Source organism: Oryx dammah, unplaced genomic scaffold (assembly GCF_014754425.2).
Source record: "Oryx dammah isolate SB20612 unplaced genomic scaffold, SCBI_Odam_1.1 HiC_scaffold_1, whole genome shotgun sequence".
Taxonomy (NCBI): domain Eukaryota; kingdom Metazoa; phylum Chordata; class Mammalia; order Artiodactyla; family Bovidae; genus Oryx; species Oryx dammah.
The window spans coordinates 63,948,002-63,974,266 of NW_024070185.1; the positions used below are offsets into that span (position 1 = coordinate 63,948,002).

The window sequence follows — 26,265 nt, forward strand, 5'->3', positions numbered from 1 at the left end:
TCATGTTTGGGAACGCATGTACACCTGTGGTGGATTCATGTCAATCTATGCCAAAACCAATACAGAATTGTAAAGTAAAAAATTAAAAATAAATAAATAAATTAAAAAAAAATAAAATAAAATAAACTGAGAATTTAGAGGTAGGGTTTTAGAAGTGAGAACCAAGGAAAAGGAGTTCACAAATGGGAATAGCCAATAAATATTTTTAACATGTTGGAGGAAAACAAGGTAATCAAGTAAGTCTATTTTAAAATTTGTTTTTAATAATGTAATGATGAAAAGCACAACACTAGTGATGATACACACACTCAGATTTAGAAGGATACTCAGAAGTGATCTTTCTGTTCACTACAGAAACTCCTTGCTAGTGCTGTCTTTGAGCTGTCACAAATCCCTAGTAATACATCCTTCCAGTTCCCTCAGCTATTCCCTGGCATGACTTCCAGACACTTCAGCACAGAGAATGCTCACACTTACAAATAGCTATGCTACAATAGTGGATAAAAATCCAATGTCTTGTATTGTTCCATTTTAAGGCTGTTAATTCAGTCATGAAAATAAATGATTTGGGACTTTCAGGACCAGAAGTTAATACAGTTTAATACCAGGCAGAAGAGGTTATTAAATATTTCTTTTGGCAAGATTTATAGTAACAAAAGCATTTCCTCAGCCTTACTATGTTTTATTAGAATATTTAGTAAATGAGTTTAGAAAACAGAAAGTATTTCCAGTGAGTGAGTTTGTATTATAGCCCAATGACTTCAAACTTTGCATTCAAACAGTAGTCCCTGAACCAGCAGCAGTGGCATCATGGAAGAGCTGGGGAGAAATGCAGGCCCCACACCACCTAAAGCATAATCTCCACTTTTATAAGATCTCCTAGTGACTCCTGTTCATATTAAAGTTGAAGTACCATGGCCTTAGAGAACAAAAGTTTTGATTCTGCAAACAAGCACATAAATTCATTTAAAATCATGTACAACGTTTTTTGGCCCTCAAATATGAATATAGTAAGCTCATTCATGAGAATTTTGTATTGACATGCAAATTACCAATTTTAGAGAAATGGGGAACTAAAATCTCAATAGAAATCTACATTGATGTTAATTTTTAAAAGTATGTCCTGCTTGAATAGATATTTCTACACAAAAAATAGAAGCTTCAGTAGAGGCTGTATCTTCTCTATGGCATTACTGTTCTCAGCTGCCATTACATGTGCGAGGAATTCTGTAGTAACAGCTTATTGTATTTTTGCTGAATCTTTCATTTACCCGCCTTTCTATTGGGAGATTCTCAAAGCCCTTCTCAAGCTATGTGTCTCCTACACGTGCTAAGTCGCTTCAGTCGTATCCAACTCTGTGTGACCCCATGGACTGTAGCCTGCCAGGTTCCTCTGTCCATGGGATTCTCAAGGCAAGAATACTGGAATGGGTTGCCATTTCCTCCTCCAGGGGATCTTTCCGAACCAGGGATCAAACTCGCGTCTCTTAAGTCTCCTGCTTTGGCAGGCAGGTTCTTTACTACTGGCACCACCTAGGACACCTGTGTGTCTCCTATAGCAAGAAACGAGTAATGTACCAGGCACAAGGTTCCTTCCATTTATGATCCAGACTGACACAGCAGCCTCCCACCTGCAGTCCCAATGCCATGGGACCAGAGTGCTTCTCCTCCCTGGGGCCAGTGTTCTCACTCTCAGTTTTGCATTAAGCTGGCAGGCAGCAGAAACACAGAGGTCTGCAGTTAGCTGCCAGGAGCTAAGAGATATGAAAGGTCCCCAGAGAAAATAAGCTGAGGCTGATAAGCACTGTAAGAGCCTTGAAGCTGAGTATCAATCAAGGCACATCTCACTGTTAGTATTCCCAGAAGCATTATAATGAACCACAAGTTCAAAGAGAGGGGAAAAACAGGACTAAGTATAGAATAGCACTGGGAAGCTACTATAACCCTTAACTTGCTCAGATACAACCTTCCTATAACATCAGTGCAACCCATTTTGGACAAGTCAGAACCAATTTGCTTTTATAAAGAAACATTAGAACAGTCACAACTTTCTTCATTAAATAACTCAAAATACGGTGGGTGAAGACATGTTTCAGGAAACAAATTCTATGCAAAAACAAAGAATTCAAATATAAATAATACAATGCCTTAAATCAAATTCTGTCAGTAAAAACAACCATAGAAAATAAAAAGAAAAAAAAATGCTGTAATTCATACTTTTTCTTACATATTAGTTATTTGATCATGCAAGAATTTTCATTAAAAATTGATGTCAAAACAAAATTGTGTTTTGTTCTTCACTGTATCTTAAAAATGGATAAATCAATTTACCTGGAAGACAATGCACTTCTCTGACCTTCAGAGAAGAATACGCTTATTACAAAAAACTCCTCAGGACTGAGAATGAGCTTATCATTGTGTGGAAAGGATTTTTTGATAAAACCACCACCTCTCTAAAACCCAGAGTTCCAGAAACGGAAGTACTAACAGAGCATAGGAACTGGAAGAAAATTCAAGATGAGAATTGTTTTCTTCCTTTTCTGTACACCCTCTGGAACCAGGGGGAAATGTGTGAGAGAACATTCCATTCATCACCATCTCCCAATTAGTATCTAGCACTAGATCCGGCAAGATAACAGTCCAGAACAAATATTCATACATATATGCCCAGAGAAAATTATGACTGCCCAAACTGTGTTAAACTGTAATTTTTCCCCAGGATGCCTGTAAGAGAGTCTACAACATGTGGTCCAAACATTCGTTAGGTCATTCATTCAATCCACAAATGTTTCACTGAATCATTTATTACATGCTAAGTGCTGTCAGTAAAAACAAGACTGGGAGCTGACTGTGGCTCAGATCATGAACTCCTAATTGCCAAATTCAGACTTAAATGAAGAAAGTGAGGAAAACCACTAGACCATTCAGGTATGACCTAAATCAAATCCCTTATGATTATACAGTGGAAGTGAGAAATAGATTTAAGGGACTAGATCTGATAGACAGAGTGCCTGATGAACTATGGAAGAAGGTTTATGACACTGTACAGGAGACAGGGATCAAGAACATCCCCATGGAAAAGAAATGCAAAAAGCAAAATGGCTGTCTGGGGAGGCCTTACAAATAGCTGTGAAAAGAAGAGAAGCAAAAAGCAAAGGAGAAAAGGAAAGATATAAGCATCTGAATGCAGAGTTCTAAAGAACAGCAAGGAGAGATAAGAAAGCCTTCCTCAGCGATCAACGCAAAGAAATAGAGGAAAACAACAGAATGGGAAAGACTAGAGATCTCTTCAAGAAAATTAGAGATACCAAGGGAATATTTCATGCAAAGATGGGCTCTATAAAGGACACAAATGGTAGGGACCTAACACAAGCAGAAGATATTAAGAAGAGGTGGCAAGAATACACAGAAGAACTGTACAAAAAAGATCTTCACGACCCAGATAAACACGATGGTGTGATCACTCACCTAGAGCCAGACATCCTGGAATGTGAAGTCAAGTGGGCCTTAGAAAGCATCACTATGAACAAAGCTAGTGGAGGTGATGGAATTCGAGTTGAGCTATTTCAAATCCTGAAAGATGATGCTGTGAAAGTGCTGTACTCAATATGCCAGCAAATTTGGAAAACTCAGCAGTGGCCACAGGACTGGAAAAGGTCAGTTTTCATTCCAATCCCAAAGAAAGGCAATGCCAAAGAATGCTCAAACTACCGCACAATTGCACTCGTCTCACACACTAGTAAAGTAATGCTCAAAATTCTCCAAGCCAGGCTTCAGCAATATGTGAACCATGAACTTCCAGATGTTCAAGCTGGTTTTAGAAAAGGCAGAGGAACCAGAGATCAGATTGCCAACATCCGCTGGACCATCGAAAAAGCAAGAGAGTTCCAGAAAACCATCTATTTCTGCTTTATTGACTATGCCAAAGCCTTTGACTGTGTGACAGTAAACTGTGGAAAATTCTTATAGAGATGGGAATACCAGACCACCTGACCTGCCTCTTGAGGCAGGAACAACAGACTGGTTCCAAATAGGAAAAGGAGTATGTCAATGCTGTATACTGTTACCCTGCTTATTTAACTTCTATGCAGAGTACATCATCAGAAACGCTGGGCTGGAAGAAGCACAAGCTGGAATCAAGATTGCCGGGAGAAATATCAAGAACCTCAGGTATACAGATGACACCACCCTTATGGCAGAAAGTGAAGAGGAACTAAAAAGCCTCTTGATGAAAGTGAAAGAGGAGAGTTTAAAAGTTGGCTTAAAGCTCACCATTCAGAACACGAAGATTATGGCACCTGGTCCCATCACTTCATGGCAAATAGATGGGGAAACAGTGGAAACAGTGGCTGACTTTATTTTGGGGGGCTCCAAAATCACTGCAGATGGTGACTGCAGCCATGAAATTAAAAGATGCTTACTCCTTGGAAGGAAAGTTATGACCAACCTAGATAGCATATTGAAAAGCGGAGATATTACTTTGAAAACAAAGGTGAGTCTAGTCAAGCCTATGGTTTTTCCAGTGGTCATGTATGGATGTGAGAGTTGGACTGTGAAGAAAGCTGAGCGCTGAAGAATTGATGCTTCTGAACTGTGGTGTTGGAGAAGACTCTTGAGAGTCCCTTGGACTGCAAGGAGATCCAACCAGTCCATCCTAAAGGAGATCAGTCCTGAGTGTTCATTGGAAGGACTGATGCTGAAGCTGAAACTCCAATACTTTGGCCACCTCACGCGAAGAGTGACTCATTGGAAAAGTCCTTGACGCTGGGAGGGATTGGGGGCAGGAGGAGAAGGGGTTGACAGAAGATGAGATGGCTGGATGGCATCACCGACTCGGTGGACATGAGTTTGGGTGAACTCTGGGAGTCGTTGATGGACAGGGAGGCCTGGCATGCTGCGATTCATGGGGTCGAAGAGAGTCGGACACTGCTGAGCGACTGAAATGAGGTGCTGTCCGAGGCACTTGAGAAAGAGATGTGAATAACACTATATTGATATTTATATTATATCTGGTAAGATCAAACTTAATAATTTCACTTTCATATTTAAAAAGAAAAGAGAACATTTTCTCTCAAGTATTTTAAGAGTCACCATAATTCCTGCAAAAAAAAAGTGTTAGTCATTAAGTCATGTCTGGCTCTTTGCCACCCCATGGACTGTAGCCCACCAGACTCCTCTGTCCATGGAATCCTCCAAGCAAGAATACTGGAGTGGGTAGCAATTCCCTTCTCCAGGGGATCTTCTTGACCCAGGGATCAAACCCATGTCTCTTGCATTGCAGGTCGATTCTTTACTGTTTTAGCCATCAAGGAAGCCTAGATAACTGCTGGGCATGGAGTAATGAGTATTATACAGTAAGTCATAGTCCCTTCTTACCTAGGCTATCCAGAAGCTTTGAATTAATCTTAATGTGAAACAACTGCATCAAAACTGTTACTGAACAATCTTAACATCTCTACAAGTAGGACAACCACATATTGCTTTTTTCTACCTGTTTTCTTGCAATATAATTGACACACAGCACTGTGTTTAAGTGTTAGGGGTAAGCATAATCACTGAATGTATATCATGAAATGATTACCACAGTAAGTTTAATAAACATCCATGATCTCATGTAGAAACAAAATTAAAATATGTATTTTCCCATTGATGCGAACTCTTAGGTTTCCCCCTCACAGCAACTCTCATATATAGCATACAGCAGCATTAACTATATACTAATACACGACTGAGCGACTGAACTGAACTGAACTGAATGTCTCTTGAAAGAATGCAATAGGAAATAAAAAGCACCACTTATGAAGTAATCTTAATCTCCTAAAACTGAACCTGATTTCAATCTAATTAAGCCCAAGAATTAGTGTATAGGAAACAATTGTTTCGTCACTCAATCATGTCCAACACTTTGTGACCCCATGGACTGTAGCCCATCAGGCTCCTGTGTCCAAGGGATTTCCCAGGCAAGAATACTGGAGTGGGTTGCCATTTCCTTCTCCAGGGGATACTCCCGACCCAAGGATTGAACCTGCATCAGCAGGCAGATTCTTGACCACTGAGTTGCCTGGGAAGCCCACACAGGAAATAACGAATACACATAATATGATACCATGAGGATGCAAGCAGTTATGTCAAAATAAAGGACATTTTAGAGGAAAATGATAGCTTATCTTCATTTGGGCTCCTGCCAAAAGTAGATCCCTGAGACAAGCAGTTTATTTGGGAGAAAAAGTTAAGAACCCACAGATAAGTGGGGAATTAGGATGGCAAAGACAGTCAGTACGCAATATAATATAGTGAACTAAATACTAATGTTTTCACTTACATAATTTAAAGTTTTAAACTCTCTTATTTACTAGGTTCTTCTGGTAGCCCATGCATTCCTACAATGCCGAATATGAATATGAAGGAAATATCTCCTACATATGTCAAAAAATTATTTTATTTCACTATTAAACATGTGAACTTGACTTCAACAGCCTTCAATGAAAAACTGTTCTTCAGTGAAAGTTTTGGTGTCCTATTTTCTACATTCACTTAGTTTTAGAATGAACTCAGGCTTTCTAGCTTTTTTCTTCAGTACTATGTTTTAAGGTCAAAATATTTTTATTATCAAATCCAGGCATGATTCCATTATTATACAGGCCTAACATATTAATCCACTACTAACTTTAAAAATCTGTTGTCTTGATAATGTCCTGTTACTTCTAACCAAACCAATTCTAAATGTCAAACACATCCTTGAAAGGCCATATACTAGCTAAGATATCTAACCTAATTAAATAATCATTAGAAGAGAGACTCTTTAATGCTGCCTCATAGGCTCCACAATATTTTAATTAACTTTTGTAAAGAAAATGGGTTTGTCTTTCTCTTACCTGGTCTAAAAGCCCCCCAGAGATGGTCTCAAAGCTCTCATATATATTAAGGGTTATTATCTTATAACCTCCATCACCACCACATCATTTTTGCTTACTAAAATATTACTTAGGAAATGACTGTGGTTTGCCAAAAGGAAATCTGAATTTCAGAATCTATCTCCTTTGTATATTTCTGTCTCCTTTTTCTTAACTGCCATGAGACAGAGGTAAAGAAAGAAGGATAAAAGAATTGGCATAATTAGGAATTACTAACAGCAGAAGTGAATGAGGGCACATCACTACAGATCTCATGGACATTAAAAGGATAATCAGGGGATACTAAGAACAACCCTATGCTCACCTAGATGAAACAGACCAATTCCTCAAATGACACAATCTACCAAAAAACACACAAAGAAACAGGCTATCTAAACAGACTGTACCTATTAAAGAAACGGAATCAATAACTAATAACCTTCCAAAACAGAAAGCATCAGGCTCAGATGGGTTCACTGGTGAATTTTACCAAACATTTAATAAAGGTAAAAAAACTACACTTATTCTCTACAATCTCTTTCAGAAGACAGGAGCAGAGGAAATATTTCCTAACACATTCTATGAGGCCAGCATTACCTTCATACCAAAGCAGACAAGCCATTACAAGAAAATACAAACCAATATCTTTCATGAACACAGATGCAAAACTCTTCCAAAAGGTATCAGTGAACTGAGTCTAACAGTAAATAGAAAGAATTATACACAATGACCAAGTGGGTTTTATTCCAGGTATGCAAGACCAGTTCAACACTTGAAAATCATTTAATGTAATCCATCATCACAACAATAGGCTAGAGAAGAAAAGTCATAAGATTATATAAATACATGCAGAAAATGCATTTAACAAAATCTAACACCTACTCATGTAAATTAGGAACAGAGGGGAAGTTCTACAACTTGTTAATGAACATATTAAAAGTCTACAGCAAACATCATACTTAATGGTGAAAAACTTGAGCATTACCACTAAGATCAGTTATAAGGCAAGGATGTCTCCTTATACCATTGTTTTTTAAGATTACACTGGACATCCTAGCTAATACAATAAGACGAGAAAGGGAAATAAAACATATGCAGATTGGGAAGGAAAAAATAAAACTGTCTTTGTTTACAGACAACTTGATAATCCATGCAGAAATTCAAAACAAATGACAAAAAGCTGCTACTAATAAATGATTACAGCAATGTTGCAGAATATAATGTTAATACACAAAAGTCAATTGCTTTCCTAAACCAGCAATAAACAGGTTAAACATGAAATTCAAAATACACCATCACATTGGCACTATCCAAAATAAAAATACTTAGTATAAATCTAACAAAATGTATACAAGATCTATGTGAGGAAAACTACAAAATTTTGATGAATGAAATCAAAGAAGAATGAAGTAAATATTCATGTACCAGAAAACTCAAAAAATTGTCTAGAGGTGAATTCTTGCCAACCTGATGTATACAGTTAATGCAAACCTGGTCAAATTCCTCAGCAAGTTCTTATCTGGATATTAAGAAACTAACTCTAAAGTTTATGTGGAAAGGCGAATGATACAGACTAGCCAACACAACAACTGAGGAAAAGAACAAAACTGGAAGACTGACACCACCGACTGCAAGACTAACTATAAAGTCACAATAATCAAGACAGTGTGGTACTGGCAAAAGATCAGTGGAAATACAGAAACAGGTCAGCGGAAAAGAATAGACAGTCCAGAGATAGACCAAGAAAAAAAGAATCAACTAACTGATCCTTGATGAAAGAATAAAGGCAATACAGTGGAGCAAAGACAGTCTTTCCAATAATGGTGCTGTAACAAACTGCACGTGCAAAAACATGAATGTAGACACAGACCATACGCCTTTCACAAAAACTAACTCAAGACAGGCCACTGACCTAAATGTAAAGCACAAAACTACACCCGTGGCGGATTCATGTTGATGCATGGCAAAACCAATACAATATTGTAAAGTTATTAGCCTCCAATTAAAATAAATAAATGTATATTATAAAAAATAAAATAAAATTCTTAGAAGATAACACAGGAGAAAATCAAGATGGTCTTAAGTTGACGACTTTTTAGATACAGCACCAAAGGCATGATCCATGAAAGAATGAATTCACAAGTTGGATATAATTAAAAATAAAATTTTCTGCTCTAAAAAAATTTTACTTTTTTTAAGTAAAATTTTACTTTTGCCAATGAAGTGTAGCTTTTATACTGTTTTGTTCATTTATTTCCTTAGTACCTAGTATGTCCTTGACACACGGTAGAGACTCCACAATGTTTGCTTAATGAGCAAAGAGATTAACCAAATAACTTTAAATTTCTTCCATGTTTAGCCATTCTACAATTCTTTGAGACCTCAAAAGAAGCCCATCTACTTAAAGCTGGAAGAGGATGTGAATGACATTTACTTGACTGTTAAAACAGAAGGCATTTTCTGAAACTTTTGCTTGGGGACTAGAACTCAAATTATGACAGTAAAAGGATCACTTTTAAGTAGGAAAAAGAAACATAATTCATCATACAGAAATAATTCTAGAGACCTCCCACTCACAAAAAGACTTGAGAAGAATATCTGGCCTGCCTTAGGACAAGCAGCAAGTAAAAAAGTAACAAGTCAATTCACAATCAAATGAAGAGAATGAATTTTAAAAATACTGTACTTACCAATGGATTTTATTTTAAAAGACAGAGAAAAGCAAGTTTCAATCAGCTGAAGTTCACATTCTCTAGCCTTGTGGGGAAGAGTATAATTTTTCTATTTATCATAGATAAAATTAACATAGCAATTCCAACGAACATTTTGTTTTTAGTAATTCAAAACAAAGTTTTTAGATAAAGAGTAGGCTAGATAGTCTTCTAAATGGAAGTCTCTCAGTAGTTGAACAAATAATCAAATGTGAAGGTCACAAAAATGTATTTTATAATTTTGAATTTTGTTTTCAACATCATGAGATGTAAATAGAGCACTGAAAAACAGGTCCAAAACCTACAAAGATTACTCAGCTATAAATTATTAGTATTACTGTTTAACATCTTTACCTGTCAATTCCTAAATTCCCATCAGTCTCCCTGGCCTCTTCTTTATTAGGTCAAAACAGTACTTATTTAGAATTACAAAGTTGAAGGGGACACTAATTTATTTGACTGAATAATACCCTCCCCTCCTAGGTCATGCAGAACTCTGCTTAACAGCATCCTTGGCAGAATGGCCATTTAGCCTCCAACTGAACACTAGATATGATAGAGAACTCACAGGATGAACCTATACACTTTAGAGTGGAAAGTTTTACCCTACCAGGCTGAACATCTGCTCACCTTTTCCTTCCACACATTTATCAGACAACTCTATTATGTACAGCTCACCAGGAACATATCCACCTGCTCTCCCACAAGCTCACTGAAGTTCTTTGATTATAGTCTATGGGGATGGAAGCACTGAACCAGTAGGGCCTGCAGGGAATTCGATTAAAGGCACATTCTGTCCTTCAAGAGATTCATGATCATGCATGAAAAGTTAGCACAGAAGACATATGATACCAAGTATTGCAAGGCTTACAGAAAAATTTAGGAGAAGGCAGAGAGCACAGGATGGGTAAAATGAGCAGAGCAGTTTCCACAGATGAAGTAAGTGAACAGAAAGCCTGGCTACGGAAGCTCACATAGTGCAGTATGATGAGAGGAGATGAACCTGGAAGCTAGAATGTCAAGGGAAAAAAATAACAACAAACACCAAGATGTTGGGAGAGTAAGTACATGCTGCGCTGTGTGATAAGCTGCTTGAGTGTGATAAGCCAACCTCTTTGCGACCCCATGGACCGAAGTCTGTCAGGCTCCTCTGTCCACGGGATTCTCCAGGCAATACTGGAGTGGGTTGCCATACGTTCCTCCAGGAGATCTTCCCAACCCAAGGATCGAACCCGCTTCTCCTAAGTCTTCTGCCTTGGCAGGGGAATGCCTTACCACCAGTGCCAACTGGGAAGCCCAGAGTATAACACTCTTGAAAGCCTGACAGAGGGACTGAAATCCGCTGTAGCAGAAGTAAGACGTCATGGGAGACTTCTCAGTAAGGACGGAGCACTGATCTTTAAGTTCTGGAATCACTGTGCTCCTCTCTTTACTGGAGAGAAGTAAGATAATACAGCTAATTGAGCAAACGGTAATACAAAGAAGAAAGGGAAATAAGGGCCTGGACTGGGGTGGGGGAGATTTATAGAACTTTCAAAAGAAAGACAAACAGGTCATGGTGACAAACTAAAGGGACACAAAAGTCAATGAGGCAAACGGAAGTCTCTCAGTAGTTGAACAAATAATAAAATGTGAAGGTCACAAAAATGTATTTTGTAATTTTGAATTTTGTTTTCAACATCATGAGATGTAAATAGAATACTGAAAATAGCTATAAATCCAAGTAGCTAGAGGAAATGAAAGTAAGACTATTTTAGAAAAGCTATTACTATGCAATCACTGATTCACTTCAATTTCACTAGGTATATGTCTTGCCCAGTCAATGAGGAAATAGCTGACAGAAGATAAAGTACCTTCTACCAACTAGCAGGAAGAGCCTGGAAACTGTATTTGACTACTTTTCACAGCAGGATTAAAAAACCAAGAAACTAACTGAGTCCAAGGCACTAACAAAATACTAACAGACACCCAAGTCACTCCAATCTTTAGAAGCAATAGATAAAGCTGTGAGTTAAAATCACTGGATAACAAGATGTGATGAGAAGGGAGAAAAGCAGCTCTTAGCCAGTACATTTATCTCCTTACTGTCCTCCTTCTGTAACTTATATGAAGGTCTGTTCCCTTTCCCCAACCAGTGAGGGAGAGGGGGAGACAGAAAGAGGAACAGAGAGAGAAAACGGAGTGAACCACTGAAGCATAAAAGAAGGGGGACCATTCTCTATATGACTTCAGTACCTTCAACCATGACATTTTTACATCCAGTCTTATGTCCTTGGATACATTCCAGTGTCTCTTAGTTTATAGTCTATGCAAAGCTGAATAGAATTCGTATTCTACTGTTATGTGAAACCTGTATAAATCTTAATTATGTTAAATTGGTTCATAGTGCTTTCAGGTCTACTACTATATCCTTCTACTTCTCTGTATAGTCATCTATTAATTTTTGAGAGTTTGATATTGAAACTCCCAACTAAACAACGTTAATTTATCTACTTAAAAAGATAATTGTGTCATGGAACTATATATGTAACTTTGTTCTATATTTTCCAAGTCTCCTGTAAATGAATTATCATATTTTCATAATTTGAAAAATAATAAAGATGTAGGAGGAGAAAAGAGAAAAAAAGTAGTAAGGGGCATACTATTTAAAGAAGAAAAAGGGTACCTGACAGAATAAAATGTTATCAGGGTATGAGTGAGAGACTTACTAAAGGGTAGTCTAAAAACATCACAATCATCATTTTTAAAATGTTAAACCATGTCTGGTGCCACTAGTAAGGCAGACACAAGCTCCTCTACTTATACACTTTCAGTCTATAAGCTTAAAATTTGTTTACATGGATGCAAATCAACAGACCCACATAGACTCTGCCTGCCACCAACAGATAAAATTAGCCAACCGTTGTATGAGGTGTCACTGTAGACTTAGGAAGAAGTGAAGTGAAGTGAAAGTCGCTCAATCGTGTCCAACTCTTTGCAACCCCATGGACTATACAGTCCATGGAGTTATCCGGATCAGAATACTGGAGTGGGTAGCCTTTCCCTTCTCCAGGGGATCTTCCCAACCCAGGGATCGAACCCAGATCTCCCACATTGCAGGTGGGTTCTTTACCAGCTGAGCCACAAGGGAAGCCCTAGACTTAGGAACTAAGGCATTAACAAATATCATTTCAGAAGCTAAACAGAAATAGAAATGCTTCTTTATATTCAATGATTTCCAGAAAAAAAGGGAAAAACAACACACACACACACATTTGGCTTGTGTGAATGGAATTGACTTAAATTACCTAAAACAACTTACTGATAGGAAATAGGTCAGTCCTGACAATGGGATGATAAACTTTGATAGTAATACAAGTATCATGCATTCTCTTAGAAGAAAATGTGCCCAGAAGATACCCTTGTTCCTTCCTTAAACTAAAAACCATTTAAACAACTTGAATAAAAGCACATTTTAAGCCATTAAGAAAATATCTTCTATCCCATTTTTAGACTACTCAGGGATATTTATTAACTTAGTCTTTGAAGTAATATTCCAGAATAAATAGTATACTCTTAGAAAATCAATTCATGTTGGAATATATACAACTTTCTGGTAATTTCTTATATCACATTTATTTGGCACAAGAAATAACAGCTAAGATGATCAAGAGAAGTCAGTACCACTGTACATATACATATTCCCCAAATAAGGTAAGCTAAGAATGACTTACACTTAGGCATCCAACACTATACTGTAAGTACAGTTAACTACTTCCTGGATGGTTTCCCTTGCTCATGGGCCAAATGAAGAAAAGAAGACTCAAAATCTGATTATTCTGCTACAGAATATTGAATACTTCGCAGAATTAAAAGCTATCTCTTGAAGGCTCATCTTATATACCTTAAACCACCCTTGTGTTCAAGACAATAACCAGTGTATATCAAGGAGGTCTTTACAACTTAGTGTTGTGGACTGGGAAACATAATTTACCCTTCTCTTCGACCAAGTACCCATCTTCCCAATTGGAGGGGTTTGTAGATGTATTCATGAGATTAGAAAAGGAAAACCATATGATGAGTTTTTCTTGATCCAACTTGAAATACTCTTTATAAACTATCTTATATGCCAATAGGTTCTTACCGAATACCTTTATCACAATTTCTAAACTCAAAAACGTCTGTTATATCCTCAGTTTTCATCAAATCTATAAGCAGATCTAGCTTAATGGCCAAAACTTACTAAAAGTGGTATATATTATACATGCTTATGTGTGAATAACTTCACATGCTGCTGGAAGCAATATTTAAGGGATAACTACGACATATGCAAGTTAAGCTTACAGGAACATATGAAACTGTATAACCAGCAATTTGAAATCTTCCACACTTACACAAATAGGATTTTTATATTTACATCTTTTCAGTGATGAAAATATGCTGCAATAATCTTCTATTCTCTAAATTCTACTAGAGAAAGATTATGTATTTCTAAGGAATCATCATCATTTTCCAAATACCTCATCAACTACAACAGTCAGGGATGTCTTTTTTTGAATGATTTTGAGACTACAAAGTACTAGAAATGATGCCTTTCTGCGTGGAGCAAATCATACCTTTCAAACAGAAAAGTGTAAAGCATGTTTCTCACTTTCATTTAAACCACTTACAGGAATTTATTAGCTTTGTAGTAAAAGCAGAAATGCATATCAAGTTAGATTTTTATTTCTATCAATCACAGTTACATTTGCCACTATTTTGATAAAACTATGTTGTAACTTACCAGGGGAAAGAGACAAGTTGATAAGCACTTTGAGAAACCAGTGTTTAGAATCAGACTTTTGAAATAAAAAGCCTCATCCATTTGCTCATTTCAAAAGGTTGGAAAGGTAGCACAAGCACCGAAAGTTTATCAGGACAGGCGTAATCCTCCTCCAAGGTACTCCTCTATTTCATAAGCATGACTCTATCCTCCTTCTCTATTCATTACCTTACAGAACAAAAATCTCTTCTGTATGCCAGACATGATGCAAAGTACTTTATATACACTATATCTTAAGCACATAACCGTGGAAAATAATTATCCTCATTTTCAAAATATGAAACTTGAGGGTCAGAAAGATAAAAAAAATTTGCTTAATATCACACAACTACAAAGAGGGGTAGAGCTGAGAATGAACTAGGACTTTCAGTTATCCTGGAATTTCACATCTTAGGACTACTTCCATAAAGCATCAACTCTCCTTGAAAGGAATGTACTCCACTGTATACCTAGGCAGCAGGGGAAAATATAAGTAACAAATATATGTTTGAAGCACACAAGAATATTTCAGTGTTACAAGTAGATTTACTATACACAAACACACAGCTCTTTTACATCATCATAGCAACTCCTGAAGTTGAAGTAGAAATCTCTAGTTTATAAATGAGGAAAATGAAAGTTTGTAGTATTTCACATACAATAAGTGCAAATAGCTGCTGAAGGATTAAGACTCAAAGACTAAGTGACTTGTGCAAACTAGTGGTGGAACAGGGTTCAAACACAAGTCTCTTTCAATTCTAAAGCCAGTGGTCTGTAAACAAAATAACACTTTTAATTCTAAAACCAGCAGTCTGTACAACAAAATACCACTGTTTCCACAAACTATTTTCATCATTATACACTGAATTTAAGTACAAATCTAAGTATAGTTATAAAATAGAACTCAGTTCAGTTTAGTTGCACAGTTGTGTCTGACTCTTTGCGACCCCATGAACTGCAGCATGCCAGGCCTCCCCGTCCATCACCAACTCCCAGAGTCCACCCAAACCCATGTCCATTGAGTCGGTGATGCCATCCAACCATCTCATCCTCTGTTGTCCCCTTCTGTTCCTGCCCTCAATCTTTCCCAGCATCAGGGTCTTTTCCAATCAGTCAGCTCTTCACATCAGGTGGCCAAAGTATTGAAGTTTCAGCTTCAACATCAGTCCTTCCAATGAATGCCCAGGACTGATCTCCTTGCAGTCCAAGGGACTCTCAAGAGTCTTCTCCAACACCACAGTTCAAAAGCATCAATTCTTCAGTGCTCAGCTTTATTTATAGTCCAACTCTCACATCCATACATGACCACTGGAAAAACCACAACCTTGACTAGATGGACCTTTGCTGACAAAGTAATGTCTCTGCTTTTTAATATGCTATCTAGGTTGGTCATAACTTTCTTTCCAAGGAGTAAGCATCTTTTAATTTCATGGCTGCAGTCACCATCTGCAGTGATTTTGGAGCCCCCCAAAATAAAGTCAGCCACTGTTTCCATTGTTTCCCCATTTATTTGCCATGAAGTGATGGGACCAGATGCCATGATCTTCGTTTTCTGAATGGTGAGCTTTAAGCCAACTTTTTCACTCTCCTCTTTCACTTTCATCAAGAGGCTTTTGAGTTCCTCTTCACTTTCTGCCATAAGGGTGGTGTCATCTGTATACCTGAGGTTCTTGATATTTCTCCCGGCAATCTTGATGCCAGCTTGTGTTTCTTCCAGCCCAGCATTTCTAATGATGTACTCTGCATAGAAGTTAAATAAGCAGGGTGACAGAATACAGCCTTGATGTATTCCTTTTCCTATTTGGAACCAGTCTGTTGTTCTATGTCCAGTTCTAACTGTTGCTTCCTGACCTGAATATAGGTTTCTCAAGAGGCAGGTCAGGTGGTCTGGTATTCCCATCTCTATAAGAATTTTCCACAGTTTACTGTGAGCCACATAGTCAAAGGCTTTGGCATAGTCAATAAAGCAGATGTTTTTCTGAAACTCTCTTGCTTTATCAATGATCCAGCGGATGTTGACAATTTGATCTCTGGTTCCTCTGCCTTTTCTAAAACCAGCTTGAACATCTGGAAGTTCACGGTTCATGTATTGCTGAAGCCTGGCTTGAAGAATTTTAACCATTACTTTACTAGCGTGTTAGATGAGTGCAATTGTGGGTTGTTTGAGCATTCTTTGGCATTGTCTTTCTTTGGGATTGGAATGAAAACTGACCATTTCCAGTCCTGTGGCCACTGCTGAGTTTTCCAAATTTGCTGGCATACTGAGTACAGCACTTTCACAGCATCATCTTTCAGGATTTGAAATAGCTCAACTGGAATTCCATCACCTCCACTAGCTTTGTTCGTAGTGATGTTTTCCAAGGCCCACTTGACTTCACATTCCAGGATATCTGGCTCTAGCTGAATGATCACACCATTGTGATTATCTGGGTCATGAAGATCTTTTTTGTACAGTTCTTCTATGTATTCTTGCCACCTCTTCTTAGTATCTTCTGCTTTTGTTAGGTCCCTACCATTTGTGTCCTTTATTGAGCCCATCTTTGCATGAAATGTTCCCTTGGTATCTCTAATTTTCTTGAAGAAATCTCTAGTCTTTCCCATTCTATTGTTTTCCTCTATTTCTTTGCATTGATCACTGAAGAAAGCTTTCTTATCTCTCCTTGCTATTCTTTGGAACTCAGCATTCAAATGGGTATATCTTTCCTTTTCACCTTTGCTTTTTGCTTCCCTTCTTTTCACAGCTATTTGTAAGGCCTCCCGAGATAGCCATTTTGCTTTTTTGCATTTCTTTTTCTTGGGGATGGTCTTGATCCCTGTCTCCTGTACAATGTCATGAATCTCCATCCACATAGTTCATCAGGCACTCTATCAGATCTAGTCCCTTAAATCTATTTCTCACTTCCACTTTATAGTCATAAGGGATTTGATTTAGGTCATACCTGAATGGTCTAGTGGTTTTCTCCACTTTCTTCAATTTGAGTCTGAATTTGGTAATAAGGAGTTCATGATCTGAGCCACAGTCAGCTACCAGTCTTCTTTTTGCTGACTGTATAGACCTTCTCCATCTTTGGCTGCAAAGAATATAATCAGTCTGATTTTGCTGTTGACCATCTGATGATATCCATGTGTGGAGTCTTCTCTTGTGTTGTTGGAAGAGGGTGTTTGCTATGACCAGGGCATTCTCTTGGCAGAACTCTATTAGCCTTTGCCCTGCTTCATTCTGTACTCCAAGGTCAAATTTGCCTGTTACTCCAGGTGTTTCTTGACTTCCTACTTTTGCATTCCAGTCCCCTACAATGGAAAGGACGTCTTTTTTGGGTGTTAGTTCTAGAAGGTCTTGTAGGTCTTCATAGAACTGTTCAATTTCAGCTTCTTCAGCATTACTGGTTGGGGCACAGACTTGGATACTGTGATATTGGATACTTGGATTACTGTGGCATATCTTGGAAACAAACAGAGATCGCATCCAAGTACTGCATTTCAGACTCTTTTGTTGACTATGATGGCTACTCCATTTCTTCTAAGAGATTCCCGACCACGGTAGTAGATATAATGGTCATCTGAGTTAAATTCACCCATTCCAGTTCATCTTAGTTCGTTGATTCCTAGTGTGGATGTTCACTCTTGTCATCTCCCGTTTGACCACTTCCAATTTACCTTGATTCATGGACCTAACATTCCAGGTTCTAGGCAATAATTTATTCACTGTATGGTCACATTTTTAAGTTTTTTTTTTTTTTAGTATAATACTAACAGTGCAATCAGCACCAGAAGACAACAGGGGCTGGAAGCTTGTCATGCTAGCTCATTACTTCAATGCTACCACAGGATGGACAACATGAAAGCTACCTAAAAGAGCAAATATATTCAATCATTCATTCATTCTCTCACTGATTCCTTAAACTAAACAACATTTGTTGAGCACTTACAATACGACAGAAATCAAAAAATTTAAATGCCTATGATGTACCATGGACACACTCATAAAGTCTCATTTTGTCTTCCCAGAACTCTTCAAAAGAGAGGACTGTATTCTATTTGACAGGCAAGAAAAAGGAAGCTCTGAAAAACTAAATAACTTTCTAACATTAAGTGGTCAAGCTCAATGCCATTTCCAAGTTCCATGGGTGCAAATGCATGTACACATGTGGGCAGCTTCTGTTCTCAGGTAGCCAGTAATGGTCGACTACAGCAGGACCAAACAAGAACACGTACCCAGTACTACATTGTTCAAAACACACGTTTGACTGTTAAAAAGTCCTTTCAAATATGCACACATAAAAACTGGAAGGATGGATATACACTAAAATGTTTTAGTGGTAGGAGTATGTACTTTTTTCTTCATTATGCTTTTCTGTACTATGAAAGTATACTGCATTTAGCAATCAAAAAAATATGTCAGGAAATCTTTTGTCTTAACAGCTTGAATTATTACAACTTCAAGTTGTGACCCGTCATGTTACACACAGAGAATATTTTCAATCTAGCAAACTGGGGGAAACACTGGGATAAACAGCCAAGGCTACTCCCAGCAGAGCCAACTGGGCCATGCCTGAGATCAATATTACCATCAAGCCTGTTAGGGAGTTCTACCTTCTTGGGTCATATCAGCAATTTTTTAAAAAATAAAGCACAGAATAGAAAAAAAGAAAAAAGAAAATGTCAGCAATAAAGACAGCTTTGCAAAACGTGTTTAGGTACACGACTTACTCTTGCATTGCACCTTCTTCACAGCATGCCACACACACTGCCTTTCTTGCTGCTCCTTCTACATGCCAGTGACACTCTCACATTAGGGACTGCTCTGGCTAATGCCCTTGCCTGGAAGTCTCTTCCCCTCAAGAAATCCCAAGGACTGACTCCCTCACCCAAGTTCAAAGCTCACCTTCTTGGTGATGCTCACAAACTCCTACTACTCGTCTGGGCATTCCTGATCCTCCTTACCCTAGACCTACCTTTTTTTGGTTTCATACACTCAACAAAATTATTATTGAGCACTTAATCTGTGTAAGGTATTGTACCAGAAACTAGTATCTGAGAATAAAAAGGTATGATACCTTTTTAGCACTTTTGTTCCACAGAATCGTAGAACGATGGAAATAACACCTCCTATGAGTCAGACACAAAACCTGTATTAGTCCTCAGAAGTTAATAGGCGAGACAACAAAAGGTGAGAAGCAGCAGATCCAAGATTTGAGCCCAAATCTCTGACTCCTAAATTAAATATTCTCCTAGAAGTTTTCTTTAGTTGATATACTTTCAAGTTATTATTAAGGAAAAAATACTTCACTTTGCCTCTGGAAGATACTCATGATCAGAGTGTAGGCACAATTAAATAATAAACAAACTGGACAGTTTCTGAAACAAATAAATAGAATGTGCTTTAAAATGCAGCACAGTTTTTACAGTTTTAAAGCAAAATTATGGTACCTGAAAGTGTTCATTCAAAGGTTAAATTAAGAACCAAATATTGTGCAACACTGTGGTACATGTGTTAATTGTGAACAGATCACAAGACTTCCTATGAGAATCAGAATCCATTTTAATAGTAAAAACTGGTGCTAGAAAAACTGAGGAATGAGTCAATTTGAGTAGCTGTTTTCAAAGAATTATTTTGACTACCAAAAAAAGTATAGCTCTTCTTTATCTCAGCTCTTTCAGAATGTGAAGTCATTATAGAAACATGAGCTTTTACTAGCTGCTGCTGCCACGAAGTCATTTCAGTCGTGTCCAACTCTGTGTGACCCCATAGACGGCAGCCCACCAGGCTCCCCCGTCCCTGGGATTCTCCAGGCAAGAACACCGGAGTGGGTTGCCATTTCCTTCTCCAATGCATAAAAGTGCAAAGTGAAAGTGAAGCTAGCTGGGGTTTTACTGCAATTGGGTCAGATTCTCTCTTAGGGAATCCTCTGGTAATCTACTGGTTAGAGCTCTTCCACTGCAAGGGGCACAGGCTTGATCCCTGGTCAGTGAACTAAGATCCCGCATGCTGCCTGGCACAGCCAAAAAGAAAAAAACTCTCTCTTAGATCACACACACAATTGAAACCATTCTTCACTCATAAACAGACTTCCATATTGTTTCAGTAATATTTTAACAGCTGGCATTTTCCCCTACATTTTATAAAACTTAAAAAAAAAAACAAAACAGCTAAACAGCAGGCATGTAAATATGAGAGTATCTTGTCCAAAGGACCAAGAAATTATAACTACATTTACTATTTCACTTTATATTCATAATCTCTACTCCATCACTGGGCTCCCCTGGTGTCTAAGATGGTAAAGAACTTGCCTGCATTGCAGGAGACCTGGCTTCGATCCCTGGGTTGGGAAGATCCTCTGAAGAAGGAAATGGCAACCCACTCCAGTATTCCTGTCTGGAGAATTCCATGGACAGAGGAGCCTGGTGAGCTAAGTCTATGGGGTTCCAAAGAGTTGGACACTACTGAGCAACTAACACTTTCACTCCATCACTAAATCACAGTTTCGTCAACATTTTGGAGTTGGCTCAAATTTCTTAGAAAATGCTTTATATATTAGATATTGGTTTGTCTTAATGCACTCATGTAACTTCTGGCCATTGTAAAGTGGGCAGGAAGAAAAATGTACATTAACTTCTGGGTTTATCAAATTAGAAGATTAAACTCCTGGCAAAGGTATCCTTCTGAAACCTGAGGCAAACAAAACATATAGGGGCCATCTTCCTACAGGTAATTTTAATAACTAAAATGTACGAATGTTCTTATTCAATAAAGTTTTCTCTAAAGTATCATTTCTGAATATGAAGCACTCAAAAGGAACTTTATCATGGAGACAAACTGTAGTCCCTCAAATCCCAACGTCCCAGTCACATTCCAGTGGAAGGCTCATTGGACCACCCCAGTCTATGCAATCCTACTCAATTTTCAGTTGAAAAACAAAGCCCCAAGAAGGACAGTGACTTGTCCTAAACTGCCTTGTGAACTAGTAGATGAATCAGTACTAAACACTCAAACTCTTATTTTTGAGTTTTAACTATATTGTCTGAGGTGAGGTGAAAGTTGCTCAGTCATGTCCGAGTCTTTGAGACCCCATGGACTATACAGTCAGTCCACGAAATTCTCCAGGCCAGAATACTGGAGTAGGTAGTGTTTCCCTTCTCCAGGGGATCTTCCCAACCCAGGGATATTGTCTGATGTCTCCCTAAATTAGCTATCAGGCTGCTGCTGCTAAGTCACTTCAGTGTCCAACTCTGTGTGACCCCATGGACGGCAGCCCGCCAGGCTCCCCCGTCCCTGGGATTCTCCAGCCAAGAACAGTGGAGTGGACTGCCATTTCCTTCTCCAATGCGTGAAAGTGAAAAGTGAAAGGGAAGTCGCTCAGTCATGTCTGACTCTTTGTGACCCCATGGACTGCAGCCTACCAGGCTCCTCCATCCATGGGATTTTCCAGGCAAGAGTACTGGAGTGGGGTGCCATTGCCTTCTCCAAAAGACAAATCTGTGCTAATAAGACAACTAACATTTTTCCAGGTTATTGCTACCCCTTGGACAGGCAAGATATATGTTCCTCACAAGCACTGAAACACTATTTATCTGAGGCATTTTCCTCATTCTTTACCTCACCTTTATCTTGGGTTTCTGAGATAGATGACAACTAGACCAGCAGTATCCAATGGTACTTTCTGCAACAATGGAAATGGTTCATCATCTGCATTGTTCAATACACTAATCATGGCTCAGTGGGTAAAGAACTCGTCTGCAATGCAGGAAGACACAGGAGATGCTAGTTCGATCCCTGGGTTATAAAGATCCCCTGGAGAAGGGAGATGGTAACCCACTGCAGTATTCTTGCCTGAAAAATCCCAAGGATGGAGAAGTCTGGCAGGCTACAGTCCAAAGGTTCGCAAGGAGTCAGACACAACTGAGTGACTGAGCACACACACATGTGACCACTGTGCCCTTGAAAAACGGCTACTGTCACTGAGGAATGGAATTTTAGATTTTATTCCATTTGAATGAATTTACAGTACAGTTATAGATAATTAAACCTTCAGTGACTCTACCGCACGTGACCCACCTAGTGAACTGAGCAAAACACTAATGGTAGAGTCCCATAGAAATTCCTTTTTTCCAGTGTTAAAAATTCTTCTGATGCCTAAAGATCTTTTTCTAAAATCTCTTAAGTTCAATTACAACCGCTTCCTTCCACTACTAGACTCTTTTAATCTTAAGGAAGAAATGGGAAAAGTACTGGCACTCTAATTCACTTGACAGTTTTCTTTAGCTCCAATACTCAAATATTTTTCTGAGATGATTTCTTCCTTCTTTTCCCTTTTTTTTTTTTGGTATTATTTCAGTAATGTTCATGTCTACAAATTCAGGTGACTAAAAATTAGATACATTAAAATATAATGTTCAAGGTTCTACATAATGAGAAAATCACACAACTAGAGCAATCAGAGATCTTGATCACAACATCACTGAAGGATCTGATTGCAGTCTCTACAAGAACAGAACCAAGACCTGAAATCCATGGCATTACATACGAAATTTCTCCACAGTTGCATTTTTGTCCTTCTCCTCTTGAGTGGAGTAATTGGAATGCTACTGAGAATCCACTAACGACCATGATTTTTATTTTGGCTAAAATAATGAGCTGTTCTAATGGAAACTGGCCAAAGGGTTTGCTAGCTTCTTTAGGGCCAATTTTGACATCTGGCCATGTCAGTGAGCCACACAGGAAGACTCCTTAAAAAAAGAAAAGGAAAGAAAACCCCCAAAACAGGTATCCAAATCATGATACAGATTTATTGTCATTGAAGGATATAAGCTTTCTTATTCATTCCACTCAAGACTGAAAATTAACTCATCAATTTAACCTTTTAAGGCTCTGTTCTCATCTTCTTTCAAGACTTCTGATTCTGCCAATGAGAAGAAATTTGCTTCTTTTTAAATGTCTACAGCTGTACTTCTCATACTTAATGGTCATATATGAATCAACTATTAAAGTACACTATTAAAGTACAGATTCTGAATCAGTATGGCTGGGGTGAGGACACTGGAAGAAGCAAGATCTACAACTCACTTCTACAAATACTTTAAGGACACCTATCATTCTCATTTTGGAATTCTAATTATTTATATATAGATATTCTCTCCCTCACTGAACTTTAAATTCCTTGAAAGCATGATATGAATCTCAATTATCTTTCTCTTCCATAGCAGACAGTAAACAGGTTCTCAAATGACAGGAGGAAAGGAAAGAATACCAAGGAAATAAATTTGCTGCAGCCTGAAATCCGTGTAGATCCTCTCTATGGGATCAAAGGTAGGCTAACGAGCACTGAATGCTGCAAAAGGCCAAACTGTGTTTTTTCATTTCGTTAGTTAAATGAAACAGAGTACAGTAATATAAGAAAAGCTGTGACCAAAGCATGCTCTTCCTCCCACTGGATAGCAGAGTGAGGGGGGCATAGACCTGCAAAGCCAGCAGATTTTTTGAGGAACTACCCAATCAAATAAGAAATTCATTAATTAGAGAAGTCAGAGGAATATCCTTTTAAAAAACAAGATAGACTACCAAAGAATCACTGAATCATCAAATCTGGAGTGCTTACCTTAGAGACTAAAAAATTTAGTTAGGTGATTTACCCAAGGATACAGCGTTAAGGATGTGGAAGAGGTGGAACTTGCACATAGATGCCGTGACAGCTAACCCTGTATTTTTTGCATTCTGCTACCTCATGAATGGACACTAAATGAAGAACACTTTCTGTCATTCTTAAACTGTATCTTGTGAGCACATCTATTCTGAATTACTGCAACAAGTAAACAAGGTTTTCAAAGGGGTAAATAACAAAAAGCTCAACATTCAGAAAACGAAGATCATGGCACCTGATCCCATCACTTCATGGGAAATAGATGGGGAAACAGTGGAAACAGTGGCAGACTTTATTTTGGGGGGCTCCAAAATCACTGCAGATGGTGATTGCAGCCATGAAATTAAAAGACGCTTACTCCTTGGAAGGAAAGTTATGACCAACCTAGATAGCATATTCAAAAGCAGAGACATTACTTTGCCAACAAAAGTCCATCTAGTCAAGGCTATGGTTTTTCCAGTAGTCATGTATGGATGTGAGAGTTGGACTGCGAAGAAAGCTGAGCGCGAAGAACTGATGCTTTGGAATTGTGGTGTTGGAGAAGACTCTTGAGAGTCCCTTGGACTGCAAGGAGATCCAACCAGTCCATTCTGAAGGAGATCAGCCCTGGGTGTTCTTTGGAAGGAGTGATGCTAAAGCTGAAAACTCCAGTACTTTGGCCACTTCATGTGAAGAGTTGACTCACTGGAAAAGACTCTGATGCTGGGAGGGATTGGGGACAGGAGGAGAAGGGGATGACAGAGGATGAGATGGCTGGATGGCATCACCGACTCGATGGACATGAGTTTGAGTGAATTCTGGGAGTTGGTGATGGACACAGAGGCCTGGTGTGCTGCAGTTCATGGGGTCGCAAAGAGTCGGACACGACTGAGCAACTGAACTGAACTGAAATAACATACATACATATTCAAACAGAACTATAAACAGTCATTAATTAGGAAGAAAACAAACCTTTGGTTGTAATCAAATAAATGTACATTTAAACCAGATAATATTGTTGGTCTACTAAATTGGCACAGACTACAAAAACACCCATTGTAACTAGAGTGTGAGGAAGTGGATATACTCATACATTGTTCATAGAAATAAACATCTGTACAACTTTCCAGCAGGACAAATTTGTACAATGTATCAGAAATCCTAAATAAAAGAGACATACCATAAAAGAAAAAAAAAAGGATTTAAGATATACAATTCTAGAGAATTAACCTGAGAATATATTTGCAGATCTATAGTGAATATCATTGTATGTGAATCATCTGCACATTTTTTTAACAACTGTGGAAAACTGGAGATGACCAGTAACTGTATTTTATATTAAAAATATCATTTATATTAAAATAGTAATATTTTAACAAATGATGAAGTAAAATATAATGCATCAAAAAGTTGAGTTACTACAAAGCTATTAAAAGTCAGAGTCTACAGTGTGGAACATGTTGTCAGTAACTGTGACAATCAGACATTTTTTACAAGGCTTTTACAAGTTTTAACCCATCCAAAATACTACTGAGTTGAGTAGTACACTCCAGTGCTTCTCAATCTGACTGAATTGGAGGATCAACTAAGGTGATAAAGAGTTAAAAACCCCATGGCAAAGAATGCAAAAATGAGAAAAGTCTGTTACCTTGTTGGTGAGAACTCAAAATGGCAAAACTCCTGTGGAATTTCCACTATCTAGCAACAGCTACAAAGTTACATTTATTATTTGCCTAAGCAACTTCAATTACAGGAATCTATTAATATCTCAAAGATACACTAGCAAAAGTAGTTCTGAAAGTAGTTTAACATATTTGTTAAAGCAAAAGAATGGGCACAATAGTAGCCACATCTACCCAGAGGAGAAATAAACAGTTTAAAAGAAATAAGGAATATTCCTATCCTGAATACACTTTACACTCTAGGATACACTTTACAGATTTTAAGAGGGGAGAGGGTGAGGTGGGCAGAGAAAATATGAATAATGTGCTAGAGTTTACAACGGGGATGGAGAAACATACAGATATACAGATACAAGTAGACTGCTTACATTTCTTTTTAAAAGAAAGAAATAAAAATTAAAAAAAAATTTAAGGTTTCTTATATTAGGAGGAAGTTAAGAGAACAGAATAGACCAGGGATAGCCTTCTGTAAATACAGTTTGTTTTATAGATTGCTTTGAAAGCAGTAAACCTTACATATTGATAATTATATATTAGAAAATAACTTTTTTAAAACTGAAAAAGAAATGAACCCAACTACTA

The 26,265-nt window shown here is 38.0% G+C and overlaps 1 protein-coding gene across 1 annotated transcript in view; it reads right to left on the minus strand.

The window, feature by feature from the left end:
• ERP44 (endoplasmic reticulum protein 44) overlaps positions 1-26,265 on the minus strand; it is an 86,231-nt gene that overhangs the window by 55,411 nt on the left and 4,555 nt on the right. The window lies entirely within an intron of this gene.